The sequence below is a fragment of the Felis catus genome, chromosome D3 (genome assembly GCF_018350175.1).
Source record: "Felis catus isolate Fca126 chromosome D3, F.catus_Fca126_mat1.0, whole genome shotgun sequence".
In the NCBI taxonomy this organism is placed as follows: Eukaryota; Metazoa; Chordata; class Mammalia; order Carnivora; family Felidae; genus Felis; species Felis catus.
In genome coordinates, this window is record NC_058379.1 from 12,862,086 (window position 1) to 12,879,960 (window position 17,875).

Sequence of the window (17,875 nt, forward strand, 5' to 3'; positions counted from 1 at the left end):
TCGTGGTCAGAACAGGGCCCCCGGAAAGAGTTCTTGATTGAGGAGGTGAATTTTCAGCGGGGCCGTGAAGCCGGTAATTTCAATAACGCAACAAGTATGAGAATTCATTGAGCACCTACTGTAAGCAGCACTCACCGTGCAGAGGGCTTAGCAAATGACTACCTCGTTCAATCCATGCGACAGACGGTGCCACACCCACGGTTACAGACAGACGACGAGGTGGGGCTGTAGGTGGGGGACCTGCTAAGTCCACACCGCTCTTGAGGGGGTGCAGCGGGGCTGGAAGCTCGGGTGTGTCTTAACCTGAAACCCACAGACTTCATTAACCCCTCCCACTGCACACCCTGACACGCCCTTCTTTCTGTGTTTTTTTTTTTTTAATATTTGTTTATTTTTGAGGGAGAGAGAGGAGGAGGGGCAGAGAGAGAGGGAGACACAGAATCGGAAGCAGGCTCCAGGCTCTAAGCTGTCCGCACAGAGCCTGACGCGGGGCTCGAACTCACGGACCGCGAGATCGTGACCTGAGCCGAAGTTGGACTCCGGGCTTTGAGAAGCAGGAGATAAATGGACCCTTCAAGCCAGGTTGGCTGCTTTAGGCCATGACGCCACCATTCTGATGTGACCTATAGAGGAAGTTTCTTCCTACACATTGTGGGTCCTTCCTTCTTCCCTCCTCTCTTCCTACTGCCCACATCATTACTGCAGGTGTTATGGGAACAACGAGAAAATTAGAAGGGTGTGCTGGGCACCCCTAAACATGTCCACATCCCAATCCCCAGAACCTGTGACTACGTTATGTCCCATGCAAGGCAGGGGGTTCCGGTACCTGATGGAATTAAGCTCCTTGTTCAGTTGACCCTAAGGTAGGGAGACTACCCTGGTTTATCTGGGTGGGGGCCAATGTAAATCAGGAGGGAGGGGGAGGGAGGGAGGGAGAAGAGTCAGGGTCAGAGTCCCCTGATGGGAAGAGACCCCACCAACCGTCGCTGCTTTGAAAATTGAAGAGGGGCACCGGGGTGGCTCAGTCGGTTGGGCGGCCGACTTCGGCTCAGGTCGCCATCTCACGGCTCGTGAGTTCGAGCCCCGCGTCGGGCTCCGTGTGGGGCAGCTCAGAGCCTGGAGCCTGTTTCGGATTCTGGGTCTCCCTCTCTCTCTGCCCCTCCCCTGCTCACGCTCTGTCCCCCTCAAAAATAAATAAATATTAAAAAGAAAAAAAGGAAAAGAAAACTGAAGGGGGTCATGCGGCCTCAAGAAGCTGCAAAACACAAACAGATTCTTACCTAGAACCTCCAGAAGGAAGCTTCAAAGCGCTGGGAGAACCTCCCGCTGACGCCTTGATTTTCGCCCAGCGAGACCCACTTCCGACGTGCGGAGCTGCCTCTCCCAAGAACCCGGCACAGTGCCAGGAACCTAGTAGCCGTTCTGTAATCACCTGGGAGGAACCTAGACTCGTCTTTCTTCCCAGCTTGCTAAGTATTACCCCCCTGTCCCCCAGCACCCATGCTAGAAACTGACGCTACTCATTCATCCCCCACGCCAGTGCCGTCAATCCCACCACCTCAGGAGTGCTCCCATCTGTCCCCTCCTCTCCATTTTCACTGCCCACGTCTTGGTTAAGGCCCTTAGCACATCTTGTCTGGAGCATGGCAACGGCCGCGGGCATGGTTAATTTTATGTATCGACTAGGCTAGGCCACGGCACCCAGATATTTGGTCAAACATCAGTCCCGATGTCACTGAGAAGGCATTTGCAGAGACGAGATTGACATTTAAATCAGCAGATGGAGTGGGTTCATTGGCATAATGTAGGTGGGCCTTGCCCCATCAGGTGAAGGCTTTAAGATTTAAAAGACTCTGGTCCCTCCAGGAAGGAGGAACTTGGCTCCAGACTGCCTTCAGACTCGAGCTGCAACACCAACTTTTCCCTGTGTCCCCAGCCAGCCTGCTGGCCTACCCTAAAAACTTTGAACTGACCAGCGCCCCAAATCACATGAGCCAATTCCTTAAAATCTCTTTCATTCCATTTCATTCTCTCTACGGATAGACAAATAGATAGACTTAAATAATATATAACGATAAATATATAAATAAGTAATATATAATATACATTTATATTTAAATAATGTAATAAATTCATATTTAAATAATATATATTATATAAGTATACCCATATATATATATATTATAAATACAATGAAAATTGATAGTTTTTAAGTTATGGATTTGTGTATAAATGATATATATCACATATATTTAAATTATCTGTATTTATTAATTATACATGATCTTGAATCGGACTCAAAACCAGTCTCCCTGACTCAAGCCCTGTTCCTCTGGTCTGCTGTTATTTGGGTATCTTTACTCACCAAGCTTCCTTTGCCTGGAATTACCTCCCTCCCAATTCCTCTCTCTGCCCCCAGCGCCCTGGTCCCTCCTCCCCCCAACCCCGCCTTGTCCCAGCCCCACGTAGAATCCACCAGCTAAGTCAGTCAGCGGGTCAGACTCAAACCCAGGCTGCCGTGACCTCACAGTCCACGAGTCCATGCCGTTAACTACGGCTGCTCAACAGTTAACTCATAATCTGATTCGAGTGGGCAGGTTTTAATTCTCGAAATTTCCAGCAGATATCGAAGGAGGAAAAGTCGGGGAAGGAGTATCTCCTAGCTTCAACAGTTATCAGCTCAGCGCTATTCCTGCTTTGTCTATACATGACATCCCACCTGATGGGAAAAAGACCCCACCAACCGTCGCTGCTTTGAAAATTGAAGAGGGGCACCGGGGTGGCTCAGTCGGTTGGGTGGCTGACTTCGGCTCAGGTCGCGATCTCACGGCTCGTGAGAGCCCTTTCTACATCTCTTGCATCGTCTTGAACCAAATCCCAAACATCAGACCCATTACCAACTCATTTGTACATACTCCAGAATGTACCTCTAAAAGGTAAGAACCTGTTTGAACATAACCACAATACCATGATCACACCCCTAAATTTAACAATTTAACAATAATTTCTTGAGATTATCGAATGTCCTGCCTAGAGTTCAAGTTTCTGCTTGCCTCATCTATGTCATTCATGGGGCTGTTGGTGTTTTGGGTTGGTGGGTTTGTTTTTTGTTCTCATTTTAAAAATGTGTTTGAATCAGGATCCAAATAATTATACTTTCTGATAATTCCAGGCACAGACGGTGACAGGCTGAGGTGTCTCTTAAAATCTGTCTCAATCTCTGGGTTTCCCTCTGTGTCTATATGTGTTCCTAGAGGAGCAGACCCAGAGACACGGATCTGGGGGCAAACAGTTGACTTTGGAGGTGACCCCAGGAAGCACGGCGAGGGAGTGTGTGCAGAAATGACCCCCCAAAAGGCACAAGAGCCAGTAAAGTGCATATTAAGAAACCGTAGCCATTGGGGGCAGCGGGGGCTCAGTATCCCGGGGACCTCTGAGAATGGGAGCAGGTACCCACCCCCTCCCATGTCCTCTACTCTGAAGGTTGCTCCTGGGGCATTCATACCCCAGCCCTTCCCACCTACCCCTTGGGCAGAGACAGCACAGTTCAACAGCCAGGGCGGACCCCCAGACAGAGATGGGACACAGGAATCATTGGCGTGTAATTGAAACTGACCTCCAGGGCAGCCCACAGGGGGAGGTGTTGACTCTATCAACTACAATCTCCATTTTCTTTGAACTTCTTAATGTTTTTTTTTTTATTTTTTGAGAGTGACAGAGCGCAAGCGGGGGAGGGGCAGCGAGAGACGGAGACCCAGAATCGGGAGCAGGCTCCAGGCTCCGAGCCGTCGGCCCAGAGCCCGACGCGGGACTCGAACTCACGGACCGCGAGATGGTGACCTGAGCCGAAGTCGGAGGCTCAACCGACTGAGGCCCCCCAGGCGCCCCTCCAATCTCCATTTTTAACGTGGATTTTCTTTGTTGAAGCACATAAGTCAGTGGAAACTCCCTTTATCGTAAGAATAGAGCATATAATACCCATCGCATACAAAATATGTGTTATTTGTTCCTATTATTGGTAAGACTTTTGGTCAGTAGTAGGCCATTTGGTTACATCTGGGGGCAGTCAAAAGTTAAACGCAGATTTTTGACCCGCAGGGTGTCAGGGCCCCTAACTCCTATGACGTTCAAGGGTCAACTGTGCAGAATGGACTGAGAATTACAGCTGCTTCGAATCAGTCCTCCCTGTGCAATTAACAGGTGTTAGGAGTTGAACTGGGAAAATTTTTCAAATAAAACAACATCAGGGAATCAGAGATATATGTTTCTTTTATTCTTTGCACACAGGCAAAAAGTACTCTCTGTTCCAAGTTTTATGCAGAAAGAAAGAAAGAAAGAAAGAAAGAGAAGGGGCTTTCAAAAATATTTTTGTATGGTTTACAGAAGAAAGAATTTCCTAAACAAGGTAAGAAATTTGCATAACCAGTAGAACGCAATCAAGAGTTCTAATAAGTAGGGGCGCCTGGGAGGCTCAGTCGGTTAAGCACCTGACTTCAGCTCAGGTCACGATCTCACGGTCCGTGGGTTCGAGCCCCTGAGTCGGGCTCTGTGCTGACAGCTCAGAGCCTGGAGCCTGCTTCAGATTCTGGGTGGCCCTCCCTCTCCGCCCCTCCCCCGCTCACGCTCTGTCCCTCTCTGTCTCTCTGTGCCTCTCAAACATGAACAGACGTGAAAAAGAAGAAGAAAAAGAAGAATTTAAGCACAGAATTACCCCGTGACCCAGCAAGTCCGCTTGTGGGTGTATAACCCAAAAGAATCAAAAGCAGAGACTCAAACAGACATTTGTACATCCATGTTTCTGGCAACATTATTTGTTACAGCCACAAGGTGGAAACAACCCAAATGCTCACCAAAAGATGAACAGATAAACAAAATGTGATATCTACCTACAATGGGACATTCACCAGCCCTCAAAAAGTAAGGAAATGCTAACCCATGCTACAACACGGATGCACCTTGACATCGTGACGCTAAGCGCAATCAGACAGACACAAAAGGACAAATATCGCATGATACCTTTTCCATGACCCACAACAGTCAGATTCATGGAGACAGCAAGGAGGGATGGTTACCAGGGGCTGGGCGAGAGGGAAATGGAAAGTTAGTGTTTAAGGGGTATGGGATTTCAGCTTGGGATGAGGAGAAAGTGCCGGAGACGGAGGGCGAGGGTGCAATATGGTGAGTGCACTCACTGCTGCTGAACTGTATATTTAAAATCATTAAAATGCTGTATTTTGTGTTATGTATCTTTTACCAGAATGATGATAAAAGAGAGAGACAGACATACAGTCATGTCTAATTTCCTTACCATTAAAGCCCATCGCGAGGTCAAGCCAGAAGAGTAACCATGTGCCAAAGCACACGTAAGGAAGAAATCGTTCTGGGGCGCCTGGGTGGCTCCCGGTTGAGCAGCCAACTTCAGTTCAGGTCACGATCTCGCGGTTGGTGAGTTCGAGCCCTGCGTCGGGCTCTGTGCTGACAGCTCAGAGCCTAGACCTGCTTCGGATTCTGGGTCTCCCTCTCTCTTTATGCCCCTCCCCTGCTCATGCTCTGTCTGTCTCTCTAAAATAATAAACATTAAAAAATTAAATAAATACAAAAAGGGGCACCTGGGTAGCTCAGTGGGTTAAGTGTCTGACTTCGACTCAGGTCATGATCTCACGGTTTGTGAGTTCGAGCCCCGCATCGGGCTCTGTGCTGACAGCTCGGAGCCTTGAGCCTGCTTCGGATTCTGTATCTCCCTCTCTCTCTCTGCCCCTCCCCTACTGGTGCTCTGTCTTTCTCTCAAAAATAAACATTAAAACATTAAAAAGAAGAAGAAGAAGAAGAAATTGTTCCAGACAGGACATTCCAGGTGAGGAAAAATAACCCCATGGCCCAAGCCAAGGACTTCTCTTCCGTTTGTTCTCTGTTTGCCACTCATGCTTCCAATTTTCTAAAATTGCCGCATCTCTGGGTTTTCAAATGTCAGACGGAAGATGCCCCACCAGACAGAATGTTCCAGAACCCTGTCACCAAATTACACACTGGTCAACAATGCCGTTAGTTAGGCGTTCATCTGTGTCACAGATGAACATCGTGTTTCATAGCAACTGATCTTTTAAAAAGAGAGAGAGAGCACGCAAATTTAGACCGAAGGACCTAGCCTTGGCCAAGAGAGTGGTCAAAGAAGCCAGCAGAAAGGGAACATGTTTTTCAAGGAGCTTTTAAGATGAGGAAGAAGTGTGGTCGGTGATACAATGTGGATTCCGTGGAACGAAAGCAACATGCTTTAAAGTATATTGTGGATTCACTCACTCCCGGAGAGACGGAGATGGGTCGGGGGTACACTCGGAGAACCGAGACAAAGGACACAAATCAAAGATCTTACCACCATTACATAGATTTGAGTAATATACCATTTTCGGCTCTGTGTTGGTTTTGTAAACTAACAATATTCAATCCACCTAGATATGAGAAATTAGAAAACAGGCATTTTGTTCTCCTATCACCCGGAGAAACCATCAACAACATTGGGTAAGTTCTTTACATGTGTTTTTTCTGGGGTGCCTGGGTGGCTCAGTTGGGTGAGCGTCCAACTCTTGACTTCAGCTCATGATCTCACGGTTCGTGAGTTCAAGCCCTGCATCAGGCTCTGCGATTATAGCACAGAGCCCGCTTGGGACTTTCTCTCTCCCTCTCTCTCTGCCCCTACCCTGCTCTGAGCACCTGCTCGCTCGCTCTCTCTCTCTCTCTCTCTCTCTCTCTCTCTCTCTCATAAATACATAAATAAACATTTAAAAAAGAAAAAGAAATGCCTCTCTCTCACAGTTCTGTAATCTGGGAAGTCCAAGATCAAAGCACCAGAAAGCTGGATTCTTCCTGGTGAGAAAGGAAGAATCTCATCAATGAGTGCTTTGCCCCCCCTCCAAGACCTAGTCACCTCCTGATACCATTGCCTCTGGGGGGGTTAGGTTTGCACGTCCAAACTCGGGGAGGGACACGCACATCCAGACCACAGCAGAGGGGAAGACAGCCAATAAAAACTCATTATCTGGGGTGCTTAACAAATACGGGTTTCCTTTGGGGATGATGAGAACATTTTGGAACTAGAAAGAGGTGGTGTTGCCCAACATTGTGAATACACTAAATGCCGCTGAATTGTTCACTAGCGAATTTTTTTTGATGTTTATTTTTGAGAAAGAGAGAGCACAAGCGAGCGGGGGAGGGGCAGAGAGAGAGAGGGAGGGAGACAGAGGACCCGAAGCGGGCTCGGTGCTGACAGCAGACAGCCTGAGGCGGGACTCGAACTCACAAACACGAGATCATGACCTGAGCCGAAGTCAGAGACACTTACCGACGGAGCCCCCTAGGCGCCCCTCTGGCTGTTATTATCAACAGTGGTTGGGGCACCTGGGCGGCTCCGTCGGCTAAGTGTCCGCCTCTTGGTTTTGGCTCAGGTCGTGATCTCACGGTTCAAGAGTTCGAGCCCCGCATCAGGCTCTGTGCTGACAGCACAGAGCCTGCTTAGGATTCTCTCTCCCTCTCTCTTTGCCCCTCCCCTGCTCGCTGTCTCTGTCTCCCTCAAAATAAATAAATAGACCGAAAAGTAATCATAAAATAAACAGTGGCACTTGGGAGCATTCTTGTTTTTCTTGGGTATGTATCCAAGAGAAAAATGACTAGAACAGAAGATGGTGAATTTTCAACATGAGGATATAACACTAAACTGTTTTTTTTGAAGTGGACGCACCAGGTTGAATTTCCTTTGCACTTGACATCCTTCCTAAGCCTTGGCTTGTCAGAATTTCTTTTCTAATTTTGGCCAAATGAGTGGAAAATACAACATCTCTTCATAAATTTGCCTCATCATTAATGATGTTCAACATCTCTTCATAAAGTTATCAGCCCCAAATGTTTCCTCATTTGAAAGCTCTGTTTAAGTATTTTGCCTATTCGGTTTTTGAGCTATACTTGTTGATTTCTAGAAACTCTTTACATATGCTTGATAATACTCTCCTTTCTTAGTTATAGGTATTTAGTTCCTCCCAGTTTATAATGTGGTTCTTACCTTTCAATGTGGTTCCTCCCACTTTATAATGTGGTTCTTACCTCCCAGTTTATAATCTGGTTCAACAGAGCTTTAAGTGTCTGTTGATGAGCAGGATTCTTAATTTTAACAGTCAAATTGATCACTCTTTTTTAGTTTTTAAAACATTAAATATCTGATGATAGGGCCCCAATAGAATAAACTATGCTATGTCCATGCAATGGAATATTGTAAAGCTATTAAAAATTATTTTGTTGGGGGGCGCCTGGGTGGCGCAGTTGGTTAAGCGTCCGACTTCAGCCAGGTCACGATCTTGCGGTCCGCGAGTTCGAGCCCCGAGTCAGGCTCTGGGCTGGCTGATGGCTCAGAGCCTGGAGCCTGTTTCCGATTCTGTGTCTCCCTCTCTCTCTGCCCTCCCCCGTTCATGCTCTGTCTCTCTCTGTCCCAAAAATAAAATAAATGTTGAAAAAAAATTATTTTGTTGGAAAATATTTCTTTTTTTAATTTTTTAATGTTTATTTTTGAGAAAGAGAGAGAGAGAGAGAGAGCAAGCAGGAGAGGGTCAGAGAGAGAGGGAGACACAGAATCCAAAGCAGGCTCCAGGCTCTGAGCTGTCAGCACGGAGCCCGATGCAGGGCTGGAACCCACAAGCCATGAGATCATGACCTGAGCGGAAGCCGGACGCTTAACCGACTGAGCCACCCAGGCGCCCCTGGAAAATATTTCTTGAAACATAAGTATGTTTGCAAATTAACGTTAAGTGAAAAATAAGCATATTACAAAAAACGGTAGGTGTAACAAGATCTCCTAGTGTGATTTTTTTACGTTTGATAATACGCGACCTTTAAAGCTTGTAGAGGCACAAGCTCTCTCATTTATTACTGGTGAGTGGTATAAATCGATACAACCTCTAGGAAATGCAATTTGGCAATGTCTATCCAAAACTGAAACGTACGTATCCCACTTATCCGTGGGGCATACCTTCCAAGACCCCCAGTGGATGCTTGAGATCACAGAGAGTACTGAACTCTATACAGATATGTGTTTTCCTACATACACATACCTATGATAAAGTTTTCATTTGTAAATTAAGTAGGTAAGCGGTCAGCAACAATAAGAATAAAATAGAACAATCATAACAACGTACTGTAATAAAAACTGTATGAGGGTGCTCTCTCTCTCTCTCTCTCAAAATATCCTAATGTACGGTACTCACCCTTCTTGTGATGACGTGAGATGACAAAACCCCCTTGTAATAAGATGAAACAGGTGATGGTCGTAGGCACACATCGTGATGTAGCATTAAGTTACTAGCGACCTTCTGATGGATTGCCAGGGTCATCTGCTTCCAGAAGGTGGTTGACCACGAGCGACTGAACCCGTGGAAAGCAAAACCGTGGACAGGGACGGACGACTTCAGGTCCCAACCAACATCCTCGTATGTATGTAATCACAGTCAGGACGGCGCTGCTTAACAGCAAAGGATAAAATCAGGAAGGATTTGGGGAGAGGATACGAGGATCCTCGAGGATACGAGGGTCCCCGAGGACAGGATACGAGGTAACTCTTTAAAAGAACAAAGCAGAGTCTGTGTGTCTTGTAATGACATCATCTCGGAGGCATATTCTCACGTGCTATAAGCAGGAGGGTATATGGTATGACATCATTTGCATTACAAATATTTGGAGCTATGTAAATTCTTTGCGTGAGTTCTTTGCCCAGGGTATCTCTGGAAGGCAACAAAGGACGCAGGTACCTTATTCCTTCCTAGGAGGGGAACGGGGTGGCTGTAGAACAGCCTTTCAAGCTCTTAGGTGGTAAATATTATTACCGTGCACACTGGAGCTGAGCGAACTGACAACACAGTCTCGATGGGGCAAACAGAAAAGAACCAAACGAAATCATGTCTATTAATTCACTCCAAGTTTCTTGAGCCTTCCCTCTGCCCCATGGAGTTGTTTGGTGCCTGAGACCCAGTAAGCACAGACTTGCTCCCCCTGGGTGCTCAATCAGTCGGAACCCGTTTCTAGAACAGGATTCGTTCTAGAATTGATGTTCGAACTAGAATTGATGTTGCGGCTTATCGCGTTTGGTTTTGCCAATGGCTGTGCGTGTTAAATTACGGCAAGGATAGTTTCTATCGTTCCCATCTTGGAGAAAATGGAGGCTCGGAGAGGTTGAACCCACAGGGGCTTCTCACCCAGCTTTGGGGAGCACAGGGGAGAGCTTCCGGGAGGCGGTGGCGCCTGACCACGGGCTCTGGCGCTTGGGTGACCGAGCTCGAGTCCTGGCTGTGCCCCTCACTGGCTGTGAAACCCTGAGCAAGTCACTTAAGTTTTTGGCGCCTCCGGTGTTGCATCTACGAAATGGCAACGACGAAAGCACGGCTTCGTGAACTGGGAGAACGACACACCCTCCGTGCATTTTTGCAACCTGTCGATCCTTGTGGGAAAGGTAGATGCGATCACGCAACCGGTCGATCCTCGCGGACTCACTCAACCCGATTCCCGGCTCAAGCAGCCCCATGCTCCGCCCTGCCTGCGGGCCGGTGGATAGTTTGCTCCTTCTGCCGAGGATGCTTCCCCCACAGGTGTCCGTGTGGCTCCCCTGCCCCTTCGGACCGTAACCAAGCATCTCTTATTAAGCCGGCCAGCCTTCCCTGATCGCCTGTTGCTCGTCCTTAAACATAAGCGTGATGGGGGCAGGGACGCGCTCTGTTTGGTTGGGGGCCGATTGCCGGGCACTGACGACAGGCCCTCCGTAAATGACAGGCTCCCCCCGCCCCATGGTGTCTCAGGCAGTGGGCCTGGCGGTGGGGAACAGAGCGGGGGCACAGCCGGGAGCCACAAGTGGTTCCTTTGACCTGACTCTCCACCTCCATTATGAGCAGGGGCCTCTGCTTGTCACCCAGAAGCTCAGTTGCATTGATTCCTTGGAAGCCCAGCTGAAGGGCTTTGGCCTGCGACGTCACTGAGCCCTTCTTCGTCCCCTGTTCGGCCCTTGTCCCTTCCTAGGGCCTACTGCCGCCTGGGTCTCCAGCCCCCAAGGCAGGAGGGATGCAGGGGGCCGGGGCCTCCCCGTCAGTCCCAGCAGCCGCTCTGGGGACCTCAGGAGGGCCTGGACCTGACAGAGAGAGGGAAAGACTTTGGAAAGGCTCCTCTTCCCCAGAGGAGAGCTGCCTTGTGGAGCTTTGAGAGCTCACAGCAAATACATGGAGGAAAACACCAGAAAGGGCTATGTCTCCACCTGTTTAAGAAAGACACCTTGGGACTCCAGCTGGAGGCTGCAGCAGGAAACCAAACAGACGCAGAAAGGCTGGGCGGCCAAACAGTCATTTATTAAGGTGCTTGTCTGGAAGCTGGAAATCAGCATGGGGGACGGGAGCCTCCAGAAGGGGCCGCCATCTTTAAAACGCGAGAAGGGGGAGACTTGATTTGAAACGTTTGTCTCCCGATGGGACCGGGAAAAACCCAGGCCCTCAGCCCGGTTCCCAACCTCGCAGGAAAAGGAGTAGCAAGCAACGGCTTTCTGGAAGCTTCCGGCTCGGAAAGACAGGCCCTCTCCAGGCCACCAGGCTGGCTGCTTACCTGAGCTTCCCCAGACCTGTGCCCACCTGGCTTTCTCTGAACGGATGGCTGTGTCTGAGCCAGGAGAGCGTTCTATTTCTGCAACGGGAGGCTGTCTTTGAGATGGAACAGAAACGAGGTCTGAACAGGGATTTCCCGGCCACCGCTCTGGGCAGCACATCCGGGATGGGGCTTGTTGGAGAACAGCCAGGCTGGCGTGGGCACCGCTGCTCGTCCTGGAAGCTTCACGAGCTCTCCTGCCGTGGAGGCTGTGTAGGGTTTGCTCACCTTGCCTGGAATGTTCTCTCCCCACCATATACCCCTCCCCCACCCCACCACCATCACCAACCAACTCCTTCGGCCTGGACAACTCCTTCTCACCCATTAGATCCCAGCCACCAGGGAAGGCTTCTCGGACAAGCTCAGATGCCCTGTTAGGGGCTCTACCCCCCTCCCCAACAACTGCACGTGCCCATGCTTATCACAGTGATGGCTCACGTGTTCCATAGGTGCAACTGTCTGCCGACCTTCTTCCCCAGGACTCTGGTCATGCTCACCACAAGAGCCACAGTGTATGACACATAGTCGGCCCCCGACTCATGTGTGTTCAGCGAATGGATAAACAGAGCCCCAGAAAAAGGGTGTGTGAGCATTGCCCCTAAGCAACGTCCCGGAACTTGAATGCACGCAGGACTGAATGAGTGAGGACACGAATGACCAAGTAAGGGAACAAGTGAATGAGGGAGGAATCGAACTCATCGGTGAACCAGCGGACGCAGGGGTGGAATCATGGGTGAGTGAATGGATAAGGGAGTGGATGAAGGGACCGGTGGGTGAATGAGTGAGTGAGTCCGTAGAAGTTAGGGGGAATAAATAGCGATGTCGCCCTCCGGGGTGGCCCCACCAGTCCACACCTGTGTCTGTCTCTCCCTTGCTCCATACACAGACTAACCAGACAGAACACATGGCAACAGGAGGGCATGTCCCGAAGGGGCAGCTCTGTCCCTGACCCCTTTCACCTTCGCTTGTTCTGATCTTTATGGGGCCGTCTGCCTTTTGACATCAAAGGAGACAGTGGGGCCGTGATCTGCCCCACAGCGGGTCTATAAAGACGTGATTACTCAATAACCCGCTGTCTGCAAAACGAACCATCTTCCTCTTTCTTCGCCCATAAAAAGCATTTGACAGCCCTCTTCTATCAGCTTATAAAACCTGGAGAGAGTTGACTTAGCCCTTTCTGGAATGAAAGCCCTCGAAGTGGGGGGGGGGGGGGTGAGGCCAAAGCAGGAGAAACACACCGCTGATCTCCCAGGCAGCCGGCTGCATACTGCCCGGAGGTTTCTAGAGGAGACCAGCGGAGCGGGTCGTCTTGGTCCCACGCGGGACCGGAAGTGCACGTGGCACCGACCGAGGGCGGGTGGCATGGAAACACAGCGAGCCCGGGCCCGCCGGAGCCCCAAGCAGCATCCTTGCGCTCCCTGCCCCCACCCCCCCAAAGCTCACTCCTTCGTGTCGTCGCTGGACACACGTGGACGCAGCTCTACTGTGCGCTAAGCATCAGGCTAGGCTCTGAGGGTTTGAGTCCAGGATAACCTGTGCTAGTCCTTCCAGAAACTCCCATCTGTGAGGTGCATTTCTTTCCAATGACGAGGGGACACTCTGATCTGAGTTTATCGATATGCAGAAGATGTATGTATAATCCATCATCCGATGGATGAAGAAGGTGGTAACACAGTAAGGACACGAGTGGCTCTCTTTTCCTTCCTTTTAGGGGCAAAACAAAATGGAATTTGAAGGAGGGGTGATAAGATGGTCCTATATCTTGATTATGGAGCTGTATAATGGGTTGGATTGTGTCCCCCAGAAAGATGCGTCTGAATCTTAACTGACGGTGCCTGTGACTATGCCCTTATTTGGAAACGGGGTCTTTGTGGGTGTGAGTAAGGCAAGGATCAAGGTGAGGTCATCCTGGACTAGGACGGATCCCGAATCCGATGATGGCGTCCTCCTAAGAGGCAGGAGAGGAGGCTTGATCCACGGGGAAGAGGCCGTGCGAAGGCAGAAGCAGATGCAGCCACAGGCCAATGGCCAATCAGCGCGTGTCATCAGTCGTTAGGAAAACGGAAATCAAAACCACAGGGAGATGCCCACGTCACACCCACTAGGGTGGCTAGGCTATTATCAGCCACAAAACAGAATAAAGCAAGTGTTGGTGAGGATGGAGAGAGATGGGAAGACTCATGCATTGCCAATGGGAGCGTAAAATGGAGAGCCCACCGGGGAAAACAGTTGGGCGTGTCCCCAAAGAGTGAAACGTGCAACGATCATGCGACGCCACAGGTCCACTCCCAGGTACATGCCCGGCAGAACCGACGGCAGAGACTCAAACAATCAAACACCGATGACCTTAGCAGCATCGCTCACAGCGGCCAACAGATGAAACGTGTCCATCGACGGAAGGACGGATAAACGAGACGGGGTCTACTATCCATGCGATGGAATATTATTGAGCTGTAAAAAGAAAGAACACCCTGGCACCTGCTGCAACGTGGACGAAGCTCGCAGACACGATGTTAAATGAAAGAAGCCGGTCACCAAAGGACAAATGCTGCATGAACCCACTTATCTGAGGGACCGAGAGCTCGCAAGTTCATGGAGACAGAAAGTAGAACGAAGAGAGGTTACCAGGGGCTGGAGGGAAAGAGAGTGGGGTGTTAGTGTTGAATGGATGCAATGTTAATGTTGAATGGGATGATGGAAAGTTCTGGAGTTGGAGAGTGGTGATGGCTGCACAACCCTGTGAATGTGCTTAATGTTGATGTTGTCTATTATATATAATACATTATGTATGTTATATACAATATTTGTATATTTTGTTTAGTTTATTATATGTATTCATGTTTTATATTATTTATTTTTATATTCATGTTATTTATATCTATTATATTATATAACATATAAGCTTTATATTATTTTGTCTATTACATATTTTATATATTTAAAAATTTTTTTAACGTTTATTTATTTTTGAGAGATACAGAGACAGAGTGCGAGCGGGGGAAGGGCAGAGAGAGAGGGAGACACAGAATCTGAAACAGGCTCCAGGCTCCGAGCTGTCAACACAGAACCCGACGCGGGGCTCGAACCCACGAACCGTGAGATCACGACCTGAGCCGAAGTCGGACGCTTAACCGACTGAGCCACCCAGGCGCCCCCTTTTTGGTGTTTCTAATACTTGTTTACTAGGGACATGTATTATCCATAGGGCTCACAGTCTGGTGGGGGAGACACACAAGGAAATCGGCGATTGTGGTGTCTGGTAATTTATGCACGCGGCGGGGGCATCTAAATCACACTGTGGTCGTGCCATGGAGGAGTCCCCAGAGAGACAGAGCAATGACCAGGAGTGAGACGGGCAAAGAGGTGGGGGTGGAGGGGCGAGGACATTCTAGCTGAGAATCTGCATTGGAAGGGCAACAAAACTGCCCAGTTTGATACTTGGTCTGGCTACATCTTTACTGTGTGTCCTCGGGTAAGTGAGTTACCCTCTCTGGGCATCAGCTTCCTCTTCTGTACGATGGGGATAAATAACTGTACTTACCCCAAAGGGTGTTATGAAGATTCTCTGAGTCAATATATGTAAACAAATTACAACAGCATCTAGCATATGGTAAAGACTATATAGGAATTAGGGGTTTTTCCCCGCCCCCCAATGACTACAAAGGACAGGAAACTTCTGGGACTCGTACAAAAAATAAATGGAATAGCTAAAAGAGCTGGGGGGAAAGAGCAATGTAAGGATCACTTTCATCGAAATAAAAAGCAAATAAGGCCTGGGGGGGGGGGGAACGGAGGACGGGGGGGGCAGAAAAAAAACCAAAAGGAAATCTCAAATCTGAAAATAAAGTGCGTCAGGATGATGGAATTATGTCTGGGATCAAGCTATTTAGAGCTAACAAAACTGAGTTAAAAGGGGGTTTGACTAAGTGAAAAGATGCTGAAAATACATAACGGAGCCAGCCCGTAAGGCAGCCCTTTTGTTGGAGAAAGCTCCAGAACAAATCTTTGAGGGAAGGGGGACTGGGTCAGTTTTAGCCTATAAATATTGGGACTTCCGTTTGGCATTTGAGTGAAAGGTTTGGAATCATTAGTAATACACGCAGCTTCAAGTACTGGAATATCTCACTGCAGTGCCTTAAATCAATAGGAATTCATTTCTCTTACATAACGAGAATGGTGGAGATGGTCAGCTACCTGTCCTGGTTCAGCAGCCCAGCCATGTCTTGACCCAGGTTTTGACAAGACGGCTGCTGCCGCTCCAGCCATCACGTCCAAATTCACAGCAGGAAAAAAAAAGGGGGGGGGAGGGGAAAGCGCTGCATCTGTCTCCCTTTTCCTGGCAGAATAAATTATTTTCCCAGAAGCTCTTGCAGCCAAACCTTTGGACAGACCTGTGTTCCATACCTTCCCGGCCTCAAAGAAAGCTGGGGAATTCAACCAATTATGATTCGTAACCACGGTCTGGGCCCACTGGGAGTCACTGTACCCGCTTCACAGGTTGCTAGAGAGAATTACACGAAACGATCCATCCCGGTGGGCATTGTGCTTGGCACACCTAAGTATTCCATAACTGGTAACTATTATCAAATTCTAGTTGAGGTTCGTTTGGTTCCTTGTTTGAGCCACTGTGGCCTGGGCAGCCTTTGAGCCCAGCCACGCCACCCCACCAGTCCCAGGTGCTTTCCGATGTCCAAGATCGTAGTGCACCTGAGCGTTCATTCCTTCTGTTTCCCTTCTATGCAAATCAGGGAGGCCCCAGGTTCATGTCTAACACCCTATACGAGAAGAAATAACTCAGAATGACGAGAGGTGGAATTCGAAATAAAGACGAAGCAATGCCCAGGTCTCTTAAAACCAATAACGGTCAGGGAAGGGCTCAGAATTCGACTCAAAAACTTTCTGCCTGTCTTGAACCGTGAGGAAATTTCTCGAGTGATGGAATGGAGCACACATGTCTTGATTCATTGGAGGCTCTGTGGCCTCATTAAGCCAAATCAATATGAGGAGTGATTTAAGCAGATGCATAAAAGCTATTTATTATTTAGCATTTTATATTTGCTGAGGGCAAATATAAATGTCTCCATTCTCTAAACCTACCTGTTCCTGACCTCACACTGTTAATTAAGTTTTTCGGAGCCTCTCACTGATAGGCATCCTTGGGTGCTCGGAAGGAGAGAGGGTTCCCATTTACAGATAAAGCGGTTAAGGCAAGGAGAACATCTCTCAAATGAGGGGACCGTAAGGAAGGCGTCGTTCATCCCCCTCATCCGCAAGGCGGATGAGAACACGGACCAAGGGAAGACTGAGCCAAACACGGGTAGAGTCACCTCAGGTCACCCAAGACTGCCACCCACGGATTCTACCCTCAAAGTCCAAAGAAAGACTCAGGCCCAGGGATCGGAGTTGCCTTAAGCTCAAAGGGTTCTTACTACAAATGACGATAGTAATAAGGATTATAGATTCTAATCTTCCTGACCGAACCCTCACTGGGTTCCAGGCGCTGGGCTAAACTCTTGGTATTTACCACGCCTTGGACCCCCCACCACGCTTATGAGATGGATTCCATCATTGGGCCCATTTTACGGATGAGCAAACTGAGGCACCGGGATGATGTGCAACTGGCTCAACATCCCTCGAAGAAGCAGCTGTGGCAACAGGACATGAAACCAAGCTTCCCCCACCCCACCCGTGACGACCTTTCTAGGGCTTAGAAGGTTCTGAAAACTCAAGGAGCCTTTGCCTCCACGCTCACCCCATTCCCAGCTTCCGGGAGCAAAAGACGCGCATCCAGGGGCTTTTCCGGGACGTGAACGACTTTTCAGAAGTTGGGACCCTAAATTGCCACCACGCGTGGGGACCTTCCTGTTTGCCAGACGATACGCCAGGTGCGACATCCACCTGCTTGTTTCACGCTCCGAACGACCCCTGGAGAGGGAGGGGCTCTGACCCACGGTCACAGGTCAGGAGCGTGAGCACCGGCGGGGTTCGTGAGCCCGTGCGGGGCACGCCTGTCTTCAAGATCTTGTCATCCTCGTTCCCCAAGGAGGCCTCCGGGAGCTCTGAGCCCTTTACAGACCACTCCTCTCCCCTGCACAAGGCAGGAAGGAGCATCTGTCTCTGGGGAAATGGCATCGAGGAACTTGGAAGGACCCCAGTCCCTCGCCAGAGTCCCCCTCTCCTGTTCCCCTGGCCCCCAACCCAGCTGCTGTGGGTCTCCCGG